This window comes from Capra hircus, chromosome 9 (assembly GCF_001704415.2).
Source record: "Capra hircus breed San Clemente chromosome 9, ASM170441v1, whole genome shotgun sequence".
Classification (NCBI taxonomy): domain Eukaryota; kingdom Metazoa; phylum Chordata; class Mammalia; order Artiodactyla; family Bovidae; genus Capra; species Capra hircus.
In genome coordinates this window covers 81,051,823-81,067,842 of record NC_030816.1, presented here as the reverse complement: position 1 = coordinate 81,067,842, position 16,020 = coordinate 81,051,823, and the positions used below count along the sequence as shown (strand labels likewise).

The window sequence follows — 16,020 nt, the reverse complement described above, 5'->3', positions numbered from 1 at the left end:
AGTAGGGTAGACATATTTATGTAAATACGCTGCAGTGTGTGAACTGATCAAAACTAGCAGTGTGACCTTAGGTGAATCATAATTTACCTGAGGCTCAGTTTCCTCATCTTAAAATGTGGATGAGGTTGCTGTAAGATAACTGAAATGGCACATGAAAATGTCCTGTAATCTGAAATGTGATACACAAAAGTAAGAGATGATGATGATAATTTTCTGGTTTATAAATCGCTATGAGTATATTTTAAGTTCTGAACACTCCACATATTCAGGTGCAGTTTCCAACCAGCATGAAGTAGGTAGTTTTTATTTCTTCGTTTTTTAAGTATGTGGGATCCACATTACTCCAATACTTGTGTAACTGTCTACAAATTCCAAAAGGTTAAAAAAATATACACTCCTGTCTCCCACCACTTAGTCTCCCTGGCCAAAGGCAACTGGTTTTTTAATGTATCCTTTCAGGGATATTTTATAATTTGTTTGTGTTAGACTGTGCATTTCCTTTATTATGAGTGAAGTTGAACATTTTATTTTACAGCAGTTTCAACTCTTTTTCTAGAACTATTTATATCATTAGTCCATTTTCTGTTGGCACTCTATGTCATGACTAGAAGTATTTCATCTTGCATATTTAGCTGTTATTACCAAATAGCTGCGTGGTTCACCAAAACTTTTCCATCTGCAATCCTATGAAAATCTGGTCTGATTAACGCTGGCAAAGGCCGTACACAGTCTTGGCAGGAAAACAATGTGATCTGACTTGCATTTTCAAAAGCTAATTCTACCATAATATGTAGCATGAAGAAAGGACTGAGGGAAAGTAAGGCTACAGGTTAGAAGACTAGTTAGGAGGTAGGAAAAGTGATACATAATATATCGTCATGATTAGAGGCCAGCACCAATCCTACTACAAACGACTTCCACTATGGATTGTTGTTGTTTAGTTGCAATCCAACTCATTGTGACCCTATGGACTGTAGTCTGCCATATTCCTCAGCCCGTGGGATCTCCCAGGCAAGAATACTGGAGTGGGTTGCCATTTCCTTCGCCAGGGGATTTTCCCAACCCAGGGATTGAACCTCATCTCCTGCATTGGCAGACGGGTGGATTCTTTACTGCTGAAACCAGGGAAGCCTCCATTATGTATATAACTGTATTTTTAAAAGGTTATTGAATAATAGTCATAATCTAAACGAACTAATAAAAAATTAGAAGGCAGAAGTTAATAAAAAAAGAAGTATTTCTACTTTTCATCCTGCATATAGAGATCTGCATGTCCATTACTTGTTTCCTCATCTATAAAATAGATTGTTATCTCTCTCATAAGGTTGCTGTGGGGATTAAATGAGATGATACATGCAAAAAACTTATAACAGTATCTGGCACACATACACAGTGAGCTTTCAATAATCACTACCTGTTACTATTATTATATGCTCAAAAAAGAAAAGCAAAAGAGGCGGCATGGGATGACAGCAAGGACTAGGACATCAGTCGTGGACCTTCCACGTTTGCTGTGCAGAATACAGTAATTAACCTAGCCTTTCTGCCTCCGTTTCCTCACCTGTTAAATGCAGAGAGGGAAGACATACAATATTTGTGGAGACACTTCTAGTTCTCTATGATTATGGCTTAAACTTTTTTAAAAAATCTAATTCAGGTTTGTAATTTGCATGGGTATTTATTTGAGGGACAGTCTTCATTTTGTTTCATTTTAACCTTTATTTTGAATGAAATAAATGTTAAAATGTTTCCAAAAAATAAATTTCAACCAAGAATTTTCTATTTATGGTAACATGTTTGATTGTATTTTGCTTCCTTTAGAATGTTAGTATAAAATGGCAGGTTGTAGCACAGTTTATGAATAGAAAAACTGACGGTTAAAAGAATGAAGCCTTTTTTTAAAAAATAAAAAAGTTGTGTAATTTTTCTAGTTATTAACCATCTGAGTTTAGAAAACCAAACTAACTAGTAAGAAAAATTTAGGAAGTATAAAGTGAATTTCCCATAGTATAAAAGCTTGTTGAACTACTAGGTGTATTATGGAACTGGTAAATAATCTAACATGGAAAAATCAAACTTTGGAAAAAAGTACTAATTTAGATAATTATTATTCATATTATATAAAAGAACTTATTTGGAAATCTTAGAAACTTTATATGAAAATATGGTTTACACATTTCATCCAGAAAGCATATGCATAGAAGGTTTATATAAGTGGATTTACTATTTTTGAATCCTTCATTATATGTATATGTGACCACAAACACGTGTACAATCAACCTTGACAAAGTGGAAGCTCTATTCTGAGAGGAAAGGTACTGCAGTAATAGGAAACACACACATGCATGCATGCCATCTGTTCAGAATCAGATGTGGATTATAGAGGCTGCCTCTATTATCCACTGTGTGGACCACAGGTTCTATTGTATAAAACAGTGAATGCATTTCCTATCCTGGCTTACAAGACCATTCTGAGAATCAAATAAGAAAAACATATGTGGCTGTACTTTTCTAAACTGAAAAACACCATGAGAATGCCATACAAAGGTATTACCATTGCCTTTTTAGTGATGCTACAAGCCATTCACTGCGTGTGTTCTGATCTAAGGTATCACATTGGTAACTCAACCCACAATAATGACATAGAAATCTTCTACTAGCATGCCCCAATTTTACTCTGGGCATTCATGGAAATGGAGTTAAGAAAAAACAGCATTTTTTTTTTAAAGTAAAAGATGTGATCCTTGTCTTTGAAGAATTACAATCTAGTTGAGTAGACAATAAAACTTATCAACAGGGAAAAATGACAAAATCACAAAATAACTGAGACAGATTCTGGGCAGCATGCTAGGTGCTGGGATGTAAACAGTGAGCACTCAGGCTCTGCCCCATGGACTTCACATTCTAATGGCAGAGACAGCCACCAACAAACAACTGAGAGTAAGTATGAGCAAAAGGAAACAGAAGTTCAGGTACTCTGAAGGTATAGGAAGGGAAGTAAAGTTGCTCAGTCGTGTCTGACTCTTTGTGACCCCATGGACTGTAGCCTACCAGGCTCCTCCATCCATGGAGTTTTCCAGGCGAGAGTACTGAAGTGGGTTGCCATTTCCTTCCCCAGGGGATCTTCCTGACTCAGGGATCAAACCTGGGTCTCGTGCACTGGGGAAGCCAATTTGGACCGGGGACAAGGGAGGTCTCCCTGAAGAAGTCCTGTTTACGTTGAGCCCTTAGCTGAAGGTAGGATGGAGGTAAATCTAACTAGATCTGAATAAGACTAAGAATAGGTCTGACTAGCGAAGTGGATGCCGCAATGTTCATTCCTGGAAGCCAAAGTCTACGTTTAGCTGAATCCCAGTGGTCACTGGACACCCTTCTATTTGCTCTAGTCTTGACTATGGGCTGCTCTGGTGGCTCAGATGGTAAAGCGTCTGCCTGCAATGCAGGAGACCTGGGTTCTATCCCTGGGTTGGGAAGATCCCCTGGAGAAGGAAATGGCATCCCACTCCAGTACTCTTGCCTGGAAAATACCATGGACGGAGGAGCCTGGTAGGCTACAGTCCACGGGGTCGCAAAGAGTCAGACATGACTGAGCGACTTCACTTTCACTTTGTCTATAGTTAGGTTAACATTTCCAATCCCTTTCTTGAAGCCTTCTGCTAGATCTGCTGCTAAATGTAAAGAGACCACAGGAAAAGGCACAGCCACCCTTAAGACAGCCTGCTCTCACCTATGTACCCCAACATCCATGTCCTACCTTTACGGATTTTCCTCCTTTCAGAAGGAAATCTCTTCCTAGCATCCAAGGCAGGACCTCCACTTTATGCCATGGATTTCATCCTTTCTCACCTCTCCAGGGATATTCAAGTGTTTGTTCAAAAACTAGCCACTGACTCCACTGCTTAACAGAATGAAGCTGAACAGTCCAGCAGTCAAGTCTCTTCAAATGTGACCTATTTCTCCAGACCCATCATGTCTACATGGTCATCATGGAGTGCCCACTCTGATTCGATCACTCACGCTTTTACCTAACTTGCCTTCTTCATACATTCATCTACTTAACAAATATTCATCTGCTTAACAAATATTTATGGACCATCTCTCATGTTCCTGGCAATGGACTATTTCGAAACAGCTATGAAGACAGTGAAGCTCACAGAGGTTAATTCACTGAAACCACTTTCAAGTATTTTTTTTTTAACCACAATCCATAGTAAAGAAATATATCTTCTGCTAAGATTCAATGTGTATATATGAGTATACATATATGTCTATATATTAACATTCAGTATTCACACATACACTATATACTTCATAAAAAAGTTTCTACCCTGATTATGTGCAATGATCTCTGATATTTTATATATATTTTTTCAACTAAAAATCCCATGCTTGAGAGGCACAGATTGAAAACAGACTGCTAGATTGTGTCCTCTGTAATACTGAGTGCCTAGAGGGTCATTTACCACCATGAGACTGACGTGCTGTCCTTCCTGGCTCCTCCTACTGTTGCTTCCATGGCATTCCCTGGCCTTCCGGGAAAAAAAGATACTTTTCTATGCTGCATGTTAGCTGACAGAGAGCAGCTGTCACAGTTTTATCATTATTTGTGGGGGCGACTGTCTTCCCCCAGACTGTGAGCACTGAGGCTTTAAACAAATACATTCTCTTTGCATCTGTCTCCTCTGGACCAAGCCAGGTGACTGGCACAGAACTGGAACGAAATAGTACAGGTTTTTTAATGAATAAGAAAACATCTTCATTCAGAATCCATTTACTTTTACTTTGGGAAAACAGTTTAATAAATGTGATGGTTTGGCTCCTTGTTCAGAGTATGTTCAAGTAATCATTTGTGGCAAAAAGAGGACCGCTATTCAAGGCAAGAACAATTGATGGCTGATAGCCTAATGGGCCAGAAAGCACCATTATTTCTATCACCTAAATATCTGCCAAATAAGACTCTGCTCTGTCCATTTCCACTGTCACTGCAGATTCAAGTTCTGGCCTCACCACTTATGGTTAGGACACTTCAGCAAGTTAATAGTCAAGCCTTAATTTCCTTCTCTGAAAAAGGAGGATGACTACTGAGTCTACCTCATAAAAGTAAATGTGAGCATGCTTTGTAAATCATACAGCTTAGTGCCTGAACACAGCAGAGGCTCAGTGACAGGTATTATTATTCATATTATTTTAAAATACAACCCACCATTTATTAACCATCTGAGTGACCCCAAATTTTCAAACTAGCTTCCCTTGCCAGGCTCCCTTTCAAACCACGCACCATGGCAACAGCGGAAAGTGCTTCAAATTCCTGGACCGTGGTTAATTCTCCCAGTGGCCACACCCTGTGGTCTGGTAAATGGTTCAATGCCCTTGCCCAAGTGCACGCAGCCCTGTGTCACTGTGCTGGGCTGGCTGGCTCCATCCTCCAGCAGAGCCAGTTATAGCTGATGGGCAGCCTTCCTTACTCAGCTGACTATCCAGAAGCCAGTGCCCTTTTCCTGATAGCTAGTTCCAGAAATAATTGGCTGGCCACGTTACTTGGCTCAGAAAACAGAAGCCTGTCAGTTTCAGGCCACTCAATCAATAGCTATAGTAGTGATTAGTTCTGAGTGGTGTTAAGACTCAGCATACATCCTTCCTAATCTTGCAGGGTCCCTGGAGTTTGCCTATTAAGACAGTGAGCTGGGGGAGTGGAAAGAGAAGAGGGGGAGGAAGAAAAAGAGAAGAAAGCTAGATGGTGAGATAGATGTCAAAAGTCCTGTCAAGTGCCTGAACAAACTCTCAAAGTAAAGAAGAAGGATCTTGATTTTTGTTTATTACTGAGTCACAAGCACCTATGTGAATCACTAGCTTGATAAACACTTATGCAATGGATAGATCAATCTATTAGGTTTTTTTGAAAGGAGATTCTATTTCCAGTTCTAAAGAGAACCTCCTAGACCTTGCCCCAGATAAGGGCATATCAGTCTTCAGCTGAGGGCTTGCTGAGGAACCTTGAACTTGTGTGATAAAGGCCCAATTTTGGCCAGACTTGTTCCCACCACCTAGTAAGGAGCTAACAACTTGTTCTAAAGTTCACTTCAAAGGCACATGGGCTCATTTAGATATTTCATTATAATCTGACAATTCTTTGAACACCATTTCCCATTTACCCAACAGCTGAAAGCAGCACTGGTGGTGGGGCTACAGGACCCAGTCTGGAGTCATTCAGTCTGCAGGTTAAGAATGATCTCACCAGGGTCATCCTCCTATGGATATTCGGATCAGTGGAAAATTCCTAGATAATCTATTCTATCACATGGCAGTAGAAGTCATGTTAAATCTAGGAAAATGTTATTAATACTTCAATCTTTATACAGAGGCTAGTATTCAAGACTAAGCTAAAGAGGCTTCTGTTTTTCTTAATGTGTTTTTAAGAAAACATATTACTATCTTGGAATCTTAGAAAACAGGTCTAATAGAGAATTAGCATTTCTAAAATGTCTATCCACATCATTACTAGATAAGTGAGTTTTCAAGACCTTTCAAATATTTTCTTCAACATGCTATTATTTGTGGTTTATTAAGTGGATATTTTTCCTGGTTTAGAAAAAAATGCTAGATTATGCTCTTACTTGCAAAAAAGAAAATTCTTATAGAAAAGAAAAATCCACAGTGACTGTCTAAATCTTGGCAGATCAAAAAAATTTTTTTAAGGAACTGATTTATGTAGTCATTATACACAAATCACATTTTCCATGTAGGAGATGAAATGAATATAGAATATTTTTATGTGGTATGAATGAGGAAAAATTCTTCACTGGACAAGACAGAGATATACCTTATCTTTAAGAATATTTTAAAAATTCTCAAGAATAGATGAAATTATACTTAGGCCTTAAAGCATATCTGGAGGAGATGCTCCATGGAAAAACAGAGAGGAAAGCTCCATGAATCCAACAGGCAATGACGGGCTGTCACAACTCCAAAACAATCATTGATGGGTTAAAGGGCCATCCATGGAAAATGCATCTCTAAGTTGAAGGGTGTTAGAAAATTGACATAGAAAGAAAGTCGAATAAGTAATGGAGCAAATACAAGGAATTTCAGAAAATTAAACTGGAAGGCATTTAAATGTGGACCTAAGCCTCCAACTGTATATCCTTTCATTCTTCATGCAAGACAATAAATTCTGCAATGTAAGCAATGGAGACCTTAAATTCTGATGGAAAAAACAGCACTAGTCATAAGACCCAGATCATGGTTCACTCCATCCATGAAAGAGAACAGCAAAGAGAGAGCACAAGTGCTCCGGCTACCGCAGGGGAGCACGTGAGCCCAGCACCAAGTCCACATGAGCACGGCGCCTTGTCAGGGGGGCCTCTTGAGCATGGTCAGGACACCCAGAAAACACCCAAGGCTCCACAAGCCACCAAAAGGCAAGGCACGTTTTTCCTTTGGCACATGGATGGTTTATTTTCATGTTGGCACCTGTTAAACATTCACAGAAGAGCTGCCTTATTTCTTCAGGGCAGTTCAATAAAAGATGTTTCCCCACATGTGTGAAATCACGGTCACACGCTGCATCACCTTACCAGAGGCTCCGACTGTAAACATAGAACCATTTCTCATCGCAAATAGGTGTCAGATTCCCATTTGGAGAGAAAAATAGATTTTAAAGAATATTCTTGTTACATTTTAATATCTTCAGTGTTTAGTTGCCTGCCTGCTTCTCTTCACAATATGAACTGCTCCAAGAAAGACAGAAACTAATGACCCGTTCAAGGCTGTAACCCAGGCCCCCCAGTGTTCTCCCAGCTGTGCTTTCAGGTTAACTGGCGCAATCGCTCCCTCTCCCTTTCCTGTCACCACCACACCCTCTACTCAGAGGCACAAGCGACAGCATCTAAGTCCTCCCCACCTGCCCCCACAACGTCTTCTCTCAGCTACTGACATCATCTATCATCAGGAAAATCAGAGTTAGGGGAGGGACCGCACTGACTACCCAGATGGCAGATGGGAGCAAAATATTTGGCCTTTCCTTAGATAATTCTTTGGAGTTTAGCTGCAAAAGTCAACCTCAGTGCTGAGGGTGAAGCCAATTTTATGTGTCTCTACCTGCTGGAAAAAGCAAAGAAGTAACTTTTTCAGGCTTTCAACCCAGTCTCACCACAGTCATCTGTGCCTGATGTTTATGATTACTAGTATTTGCACAGTGCTTTGCAATAGATAACTTTTTGATGCAAGGTTGCATCTGATCCATGCAACAAATCCATGGGACAGTCTGATCCCCACTTTACAAATGAGGAAGAAGAAATTCAATTACTTGTCCAAGGTCACAAAACCAGTTAGTAGTTAAGTTTGCACCTAAATCCAGATTTTTGGCCCCAAATTCCCTGAAGATTAAAATGAGGAAAAGAATGTATCTAAGAGGCACTGGAGTAAGACACTGGCCAAGGCCCCACGGTCCTGGTCCTCACAGAGCTCTCTCTGGGGAGAGAGCTCCAGCAGTAACCCCTCCAGGGCTCCTGAGCACTGCCTGCCTGCACGGGACAGTGCTGGCCTATTAGGCGATGCTTCCTTCTTTGTTCCGGTAGCAAACTCAGACTGGACTCAAGGACCTACTAGGTGTCAGGTTGTTTGGAGGATATGAAAGATTAGTAAAGATGGGCCAGGGGGCCACAGGTCGAGGAGGGAGGAGGGCTGAGGAGTGGGTGGCAAAAAGGTTGGAGAGCAACACACATGAAGATCCCAGAGGACCATGGCTGGAGACCATGAGGCAGGAGAGAGATGAGAGCGAGCCCAGAAAGGGAGGCTGGGCAGGTGAGATGGCGCCCCGTAACCAAGCACAGCAAGGCCTCTCTCTAAAGGCAGGGCAACCTCTTAAAGGCTTTTATGAAGGGAATGACATGGTGTCACCATTCTTCTGGAGAGACCATTCTGGATGCAGCCTGGAAAGCGGAGTGGAGGGAGCAAAGCTGACAGGAAGAGTGGCTGGGAGGTATTGATGGAGCCTCAGTGGCGTGGGCTGGGATCATGCCAGTGAAAGCCAAGAAAAGGAGGATGTGAGAAACCACTGAGGGGTAGAGTCCACAGAACAGGGTGACTAGTGTAGAGCTGATGGGAGAGAAAAAGACATCAAGGATGCCTTCAAGCTTTCTGGCTTGGGGAACAAAGCAGACAGCAGTCTTTCACCGAGGTACAGACCCATAAAGCACAGGAGAAAACATGTTGTTATTTATAAATAAGTGCACACAATACACAATGCTGAATTTACCTAAGATCTAGATGTTCTCAAATACTTTCACGGAAGAATAATGAGCCAATTACATATGAGTGTTAACTATTAAAAACAAGCTTTAATCGGCAATTCAAAAAAATTACTGCACGTACGAAAGTAACAAAACTACGCTTCTTTTAAAATATTCTAAAATTTAGACTGATGATTCTACAACAAACACAAACTGATTTTTATTGTAGTGGTATTTATTTCCCCGAGCTCTTTGGTGAACAGATCTCTAGATAGCAGACTTAATAGGAATTCAACGCTAACCCTCATACAATTCCTATACTTCTATTCCCTTCATTACTGACTAGCTTTGGCTTGGTCCACAATCCAGCCCAGAGGCAGAGTTCTGGGGCTGAAGAAATTAGAAACAACTTCTTAGATAGTCTCTCTTGTACGATACCTCCCATTTGAGTTTATTTTCATCTGCCATCGATTATAAAAAAGAGATCCTCAATTAAGAGTGGAGGCTAAATTAATTGCATCTGGGGGTGAGGGTAGACTGTCATGAATGCCTTAACACTCTGATCTACTATATTTACACAACAAGGCTTGAGGAAAGGAATCTACTTTCTCTTTTTGACAATACCCTTGTCCTGAAAGGCAACATCATTTTACAGTTAGTATGCTCACAATGTAAGTGATAAGAACCTTTCTTTACATGCAAGAACAAATAGACAGGTCGACTGGGAGATCCTCCTCTGAGAACCTCAGAGAAAGAGTGACAAAATAATTTCTGTGGTTTACGCGCGTGTGTGCACGCGTGCACGCACACACACATACACACACACACACACACACACACACACTCCCATTTCCAACTCCTTAACCATTATCTCGGTGGTATCTTCCATTTCTGTACTTACTGGTTAATCTGTTCTTGCAACTGAGTTAGGTCAACTAAGATGTACAAAAATAATTTTAAAAATTTCAAAACTGATTTTTGGTGTGGATATCACTAGGAAATAAGCCAGCAGCATTAAAAACTTTTCCAAAGTTTTACTTATTTCCCTTTAAATATTCTGGGGTTGCAAAGAACATGGTTGGCCTCTAAACAACAGATTTTACTGTGAGGCTCCAGGTGTGAGCAACCCATCTCAGAATGACACTTTGTCTGTATGATTGTAGAAATATTTCTGGAAGAATGGAAGATGGAAGTGGCAGCTTTAATCTGGTGCAAGAGAGAGAAACACTGTGCTACAGCAAATGACTTATAATGGTAAAAGTGAAAAAGACATATCAATATGGTAAGCTTTCTTAATTTCAGAGCAAGAAACATTTTGTTCTTCGGTTGTTCTGTGGTCTGAATAGATCTGAAACTTCTGAATGGTTGTGAAGGCTGAATTATTTTCTGTCCTTCAACTCAATCTCTGTTGAGAACCTATTATATAGAAGGTGTTGCTGTAGCATAAGGATGCAGGGCATAAATAAGATTTGGTTCTGGCCCTCAAGAGTTCAGTCTAATCTACAGAAAGACACTGGATTTATTTTAAGAGATCTCTTTTCTGTCCTTCCCATTAAAAAGGAAGAGAAAGATTTACCCCATCCAAATAGAATGTGCTTAGAAATCTGATGAGGAATTCTACTCATGCTGAAAAGAAGCTAACATACACCATTAAAGAGTGGGAATAAAACTATATCAAAGCATTTAACATTTGGGATTAATTACAGAACAAAGACATATTCTATTCAATCTACTTAAAATATGTAAGTTTGTAACCTTGTATTTTGAAGTACACAGATTCTGATTCACCTTCTTATGGTAGGACACAAAAAAGTACATCTAAATGTCTGAGCTCACCCATCTGCTACACACTTTGTCTGGAAAATGGCACTATTTGTGTTTATAAAAATGGAGCTACTGATAAATATCACTGTGAATATCAGATTCCAAAGATGAGAATTTTGTGATTCATCTGACATACAGCTGTCAAGAACTAAGTTTGGCTGGATTAAATACTCAAGATATGTAAAACTGCAATATTTTGTTATTTTTTTCCTTGTCCTGAAACTACAGAGTAGCTGCTACACAACTTGTCTAGCCTGTCTAATTTTGGCATCACTGATACAGTAAAAGACAATTCTCAATTAGGTATAGTAATACTGTAGACTTTAACTACAAACCTATTTAAACAGTTGAGAGAGGAAGAAAGGTTTTCCTGTAGTTGGACAAGAATGAAGGCTGGGGGTGGGGGAACCCAATAATTCTGGAAAATTTCACCCAGACGCCCTCCATACGGTCACGGAATGGTGCCTAAGTACTGCCTCCAGCAACAGAATATATTTCCTAGCACATCACAGTCTGGGAGCAGCATCAATTCTGCTTGCAAGCCATATCCAAAAGGGAAGGTTCTTAGTGGTTCTGCTTTCAGCATATCTCAAGGACTAATTAAATCCTCATTACTATCTTCTAATTATTCAAATACTATGGGATTACACTAAGGAAGTCCCTGCTGGCATACTAGATGAAAAGGGTTAAATAACCTATGTTGATTTTGAGAATCCAGATCTAGTTCAGACCTTCAGAAAACCACTAGCACTAACATGAATATTTAACTAGACACCACTGTGAAAATTAAAAGGGAATTCAATTAAAAGGTTTTCAAAAAATTAATTCTGAACCTCTCTACATCTGTCCAAATAAATAAGCCTTCTCGAAACGTTTTCACCTAATTGCTAATCCAATAAACTAGAAGGGCATTTGCTAGTTTCATTAAGCTTAACATTTTACAGAGGTTAAAAATGTGATCATTTTGATGTTAATAATAATTATACTTATTTATCTACTCAGATGGCCAACCTATATTCCCTGCTAGAAAACAGGACAATCTACTAGTAAGCCATTTCTTACTGCCCTTTTCAAATTTTAAGATACATATGTTAAAGATTAAGAAATAAGGATAAAGTGAATCTAAACATGTTGGCTACAATTTTCTCGTATAATATATTTCAGTATTTTAGGGTTATCTTAACTATTCTTCCAATGCCTTAGTTGGTATAATTCATAGCATCTGATTTTTTGGGTGAGAGCATGTTGTTATATGAGGTCTAGAGAGAGAGAAAAGATTTGGTTTAAATAAAAATCAATGGCAATACTAAGCTGAAGTTTTGACGTTTTAAAAGAACAAACATCAGTAATGAAAAAGTTAATAGCAAAGAATCTGAACTAATATTTTTTTTATTCACTTAGTAAGAAGCACCACATAGTATGCAAACAGAAGAGTATAAATCAAGTTTTATACTGGGAAGTACATGAGACATAGAGGAGACAATACTACATAAGGATAAAGAAGTCAATAGATCTCCAGAGTGTCTCCCTCCTTCCTGTAAATTCTAATGGCCATACCCACATACACCTTTGTAGATGGGAAATAGCAAACTATAGATACACTTATTTTTGCCTGCACACAATGTGGGAAAATGAATTTGTGACTGCTGCTTTTTGATATACTTGACACCAGGACCACCAAGTAAAGAGGGGGTGGGCATTGCAGGGCCCCAGGTCTAGATGGAGCACGGACTCTGTGCTCAACCTTGGGACAAGGAGATGGCCTTGCTGCTGCCAGCATGGTTCGGACCCTAGGACAGCCTCAGATTTGCAAAATTCTCAACAGGATATGTAATTTATTAATAAATGTTCTTCCTGAATGGGAATACAAAGATCAAACCCCCAAAATGACAGCAGAGCAAGACAGCAACTTCTTGAGCCTGAAGGGACTGAGTACCAGGGTGGTAGGTCAGCCCGGCTGACCCCCACAAGGAGTGTGGGAAGGACCCAGAACGTTGCACTCCACAGGAAAGCAGGCTTGTTTTGTGCAGGTGTCTCTGGGCAAGTGTGTTTCTGGATTCTTCGCCATTAAAGTAAATCTATCTCCTATGGGTATAATAAAGAAAATGTGTATAATTGTGGAATTTTACTCTCTTATAATCTTACTTGTTAAAACAAGTAAGTGTAAAAGGAAGTGTTTAGCTTGGTTATTTTAGCACTCAGCAGTACAGAAGCTGTGCCTTATCTTGTCTATCACGGTCCATGGTTTCTGAGAAAGAATACATTTTAAAAAATTAGATGCTAACTGAATACATTTTTTTCCTCTTCTTTCATTACTTCCTTAAATAAGGGGAGAGGGTATATAACTTATAAAGGTATAAAGTAAGTTAAATTACATGGGAATCAATACTGGGGAATTTTATAGTAAAGGCTTTCTTAGATTTACTTTGCACTATATATATTGTTGGTACATACCAAATGATGGTAAAACAAACAAAAAATGCTTTTCATTATTGTATCAAATCATTAAAATGATTTGTCATCTGCCATTAAAACACATGATCAAATGTTATCAGGTAGGAGCTAGCATATCTTCCTATATTTAAACAAATAAAGTCATTAAAAAAAAAAAGTACTTGCTACCCAATTTTAGAGGAAATTTAACTCATACATGGCAAAGCACCATCCAAGGGATGCACATGGTGCCTCCAGCACAGGCTCAGGGAAGTTAGAAGAGCACATTCACAAAAATCAATTCAGATTCAGCAAATTATAAAAGTTGTCTTTTACTATTTGAAGGAAATGGTCATTAAAACTAGCCTGGTTGTCAGTTATGTATCCACTACTAGTTACCGAAATCACACTATACAAAAGAGGGGGAAAAAACCCAAACATATCAACAAGTGGTTTCCATGCAGTAACACCAGAGGAACACCTTGGATTTTGTCTTGCAAATGTATTCATTTAGGTTAAAAGTTTGATTTAACTAAATTTCCTATCATCTTGTCCTTCACATTTGGCATTCTACACTTTTAAATTTCTTAAATGTGTATCAGGTGGAAGGGGCTGAAAAGATACCGGGGAATGTAGAAGAGGGGTTCTTTTTCAGTTTGTAGCAATAAAGGTTTATTGTAGGATTTCCAAATAAAGTACCTCTTACCTTCTGATGCTTACAAAATAAGCAGAATTCTCCTAGTAGGAATGATGTTACAGGTTTATGGTGAAAATGAAATAACAAATATCTTCATTTTAGCTCTGGGGCTGGCCTGAGTGGGCTTTCAATGCAGGATAATTTCCTCTATTCTTTTTTACTTCACTTCCTTGACCCAGTACCACAAGGCAGGTACAACTGATAGCCACGAAAAGGGAGTCTGGGGAAACTCCCACTGGCTTGGCTCCAGTGCTCCTTCCAGAAGTGTCTGTCATATTTCCCAGACAACAGAGCCATAGGGGAGTTAACACAGAACAAGCGATTTATACAGAGGATGTGACATACAAGACCAATTTACAGGAGGCCACAGAGGAAAGTTTATAGAGAAACAAATACACACATCACACAATGATTAAAACACACTACAGCACCATTATGAAGCAGTGGTTCTCGAGTATGGTCCTTGGACCAGCAGCATCGGCAGCACTGGGGAACTGGTTGGAAATGTGGATTTTCTGATGCAGAATCAGAAACCTGCAGTGTGGCCTAGCAATCCAGCTTAACAAGTTCTCCAGATGGTTCTCATGCACTCTAAAGCTTAAAAACCATTACTACTCCATTATTAAAACATATCGTAGTATTTTGATAAGGGAATTAAAGTATTAACTGCACATTAAATGATAAGTTAAATATGTAAAGGTATTAGAAATTAAAATTTCATTTTATTCCTACTAAACATTCATTTTAACACAAATGATGTAGAGATAAGGGTAATCCATCTTTTTATTGGTATAACTTTCTAAATAACATGTTGCTGAGTTTTTAATATGTAAAATAAATGCAACTTCATCTAATTAGAAACAAATTATCATCTTTACAACTCATACAGAAATAATTATAAAATTAGGGGTCAGGAGCCTTTAAATATTAGCTACCAAGCCAGCAACTTTTGTCTTCCTGGCAAGTGAGAGAGGAAGGGGAGTGAGGCAAAGTGGCATCTCCACTGCAGGGGGCGGGGCAAGCGGGCAAGGCTTGACTCGCGGGCAGTAGGAGGCGGCGGCCGGGCACAGCACTAGAGGGAACAGCACACTTGTAAATCCTGTCTACACTCACCAGGCTAGATCACCATCTCCACCATCAGTAAGAGTAACTTTTCCTCCAAATGGGGGAAAGAAGACAGAAGCAAACCGATGAAGGACTAAGGCCTCAGTCAAGGCAATAATATATGGCGGTCAACTTGCAGAACTGAGTGAAAGGTCAGAGTCTGCAGATGCGGGACAACCTGAATGCTCAGGAAAAGCTCACATTGCTTTTTCTGGCTCTGACACGAACTAGTCTCTGAGAATGAGAAGGTCATATAGAACCTCTACGGTCCTCAATTTCTTTATTCATAAATTGAGATGAATGGACTCTACAGTCTTCCAGGTCAGCTCCATTTCTAAGATCCTACAGTTCTACAATATAAGGTTTTATCATGCATTTAAAAATTAACTGTTAAATATCATGGGATAAGTAATTGATCAAAACAGCTAAACAGATGCACTTTACCTCATTAGGATCAATACCAAAATTCAATGATTAATAGTCATTTTTACACAGCTAGATCAAATATCAGACTGCAGTCATGTTTAAACTATACTTCCTGGTTCTATGTGGACATGCAGATTCTCTGGAGCTTGAACTGGGATTTGGTAAAACCACTCAATCTACCAGAAACCACCCTTCTTTTCAGTATTTATTGTTATATGTAGGTTCTTAGGTATTTCTTTCATCTGATGAGAAAATATAATAGCCTTTAAAAAAATGTGTATAAGCAGGTACATAGGTAAGCAAACT

The 16,020-nt window shown here is 39.2% G+C and overlaps 1 protein-coding gene across 6 annotated transcripts in view; it reads right to left on the bottom strand.

The window, feature by feature from the left end:
• The window catches only part of ARID1B (AT-rich interaction domain 1B), a 425,587-nt gene that overhangs the window by 80,956 nt on the left and 328,611 nt on the right, over positions 1 to 16,020 (bottom strand). The window lies entirely within an intron of this gene.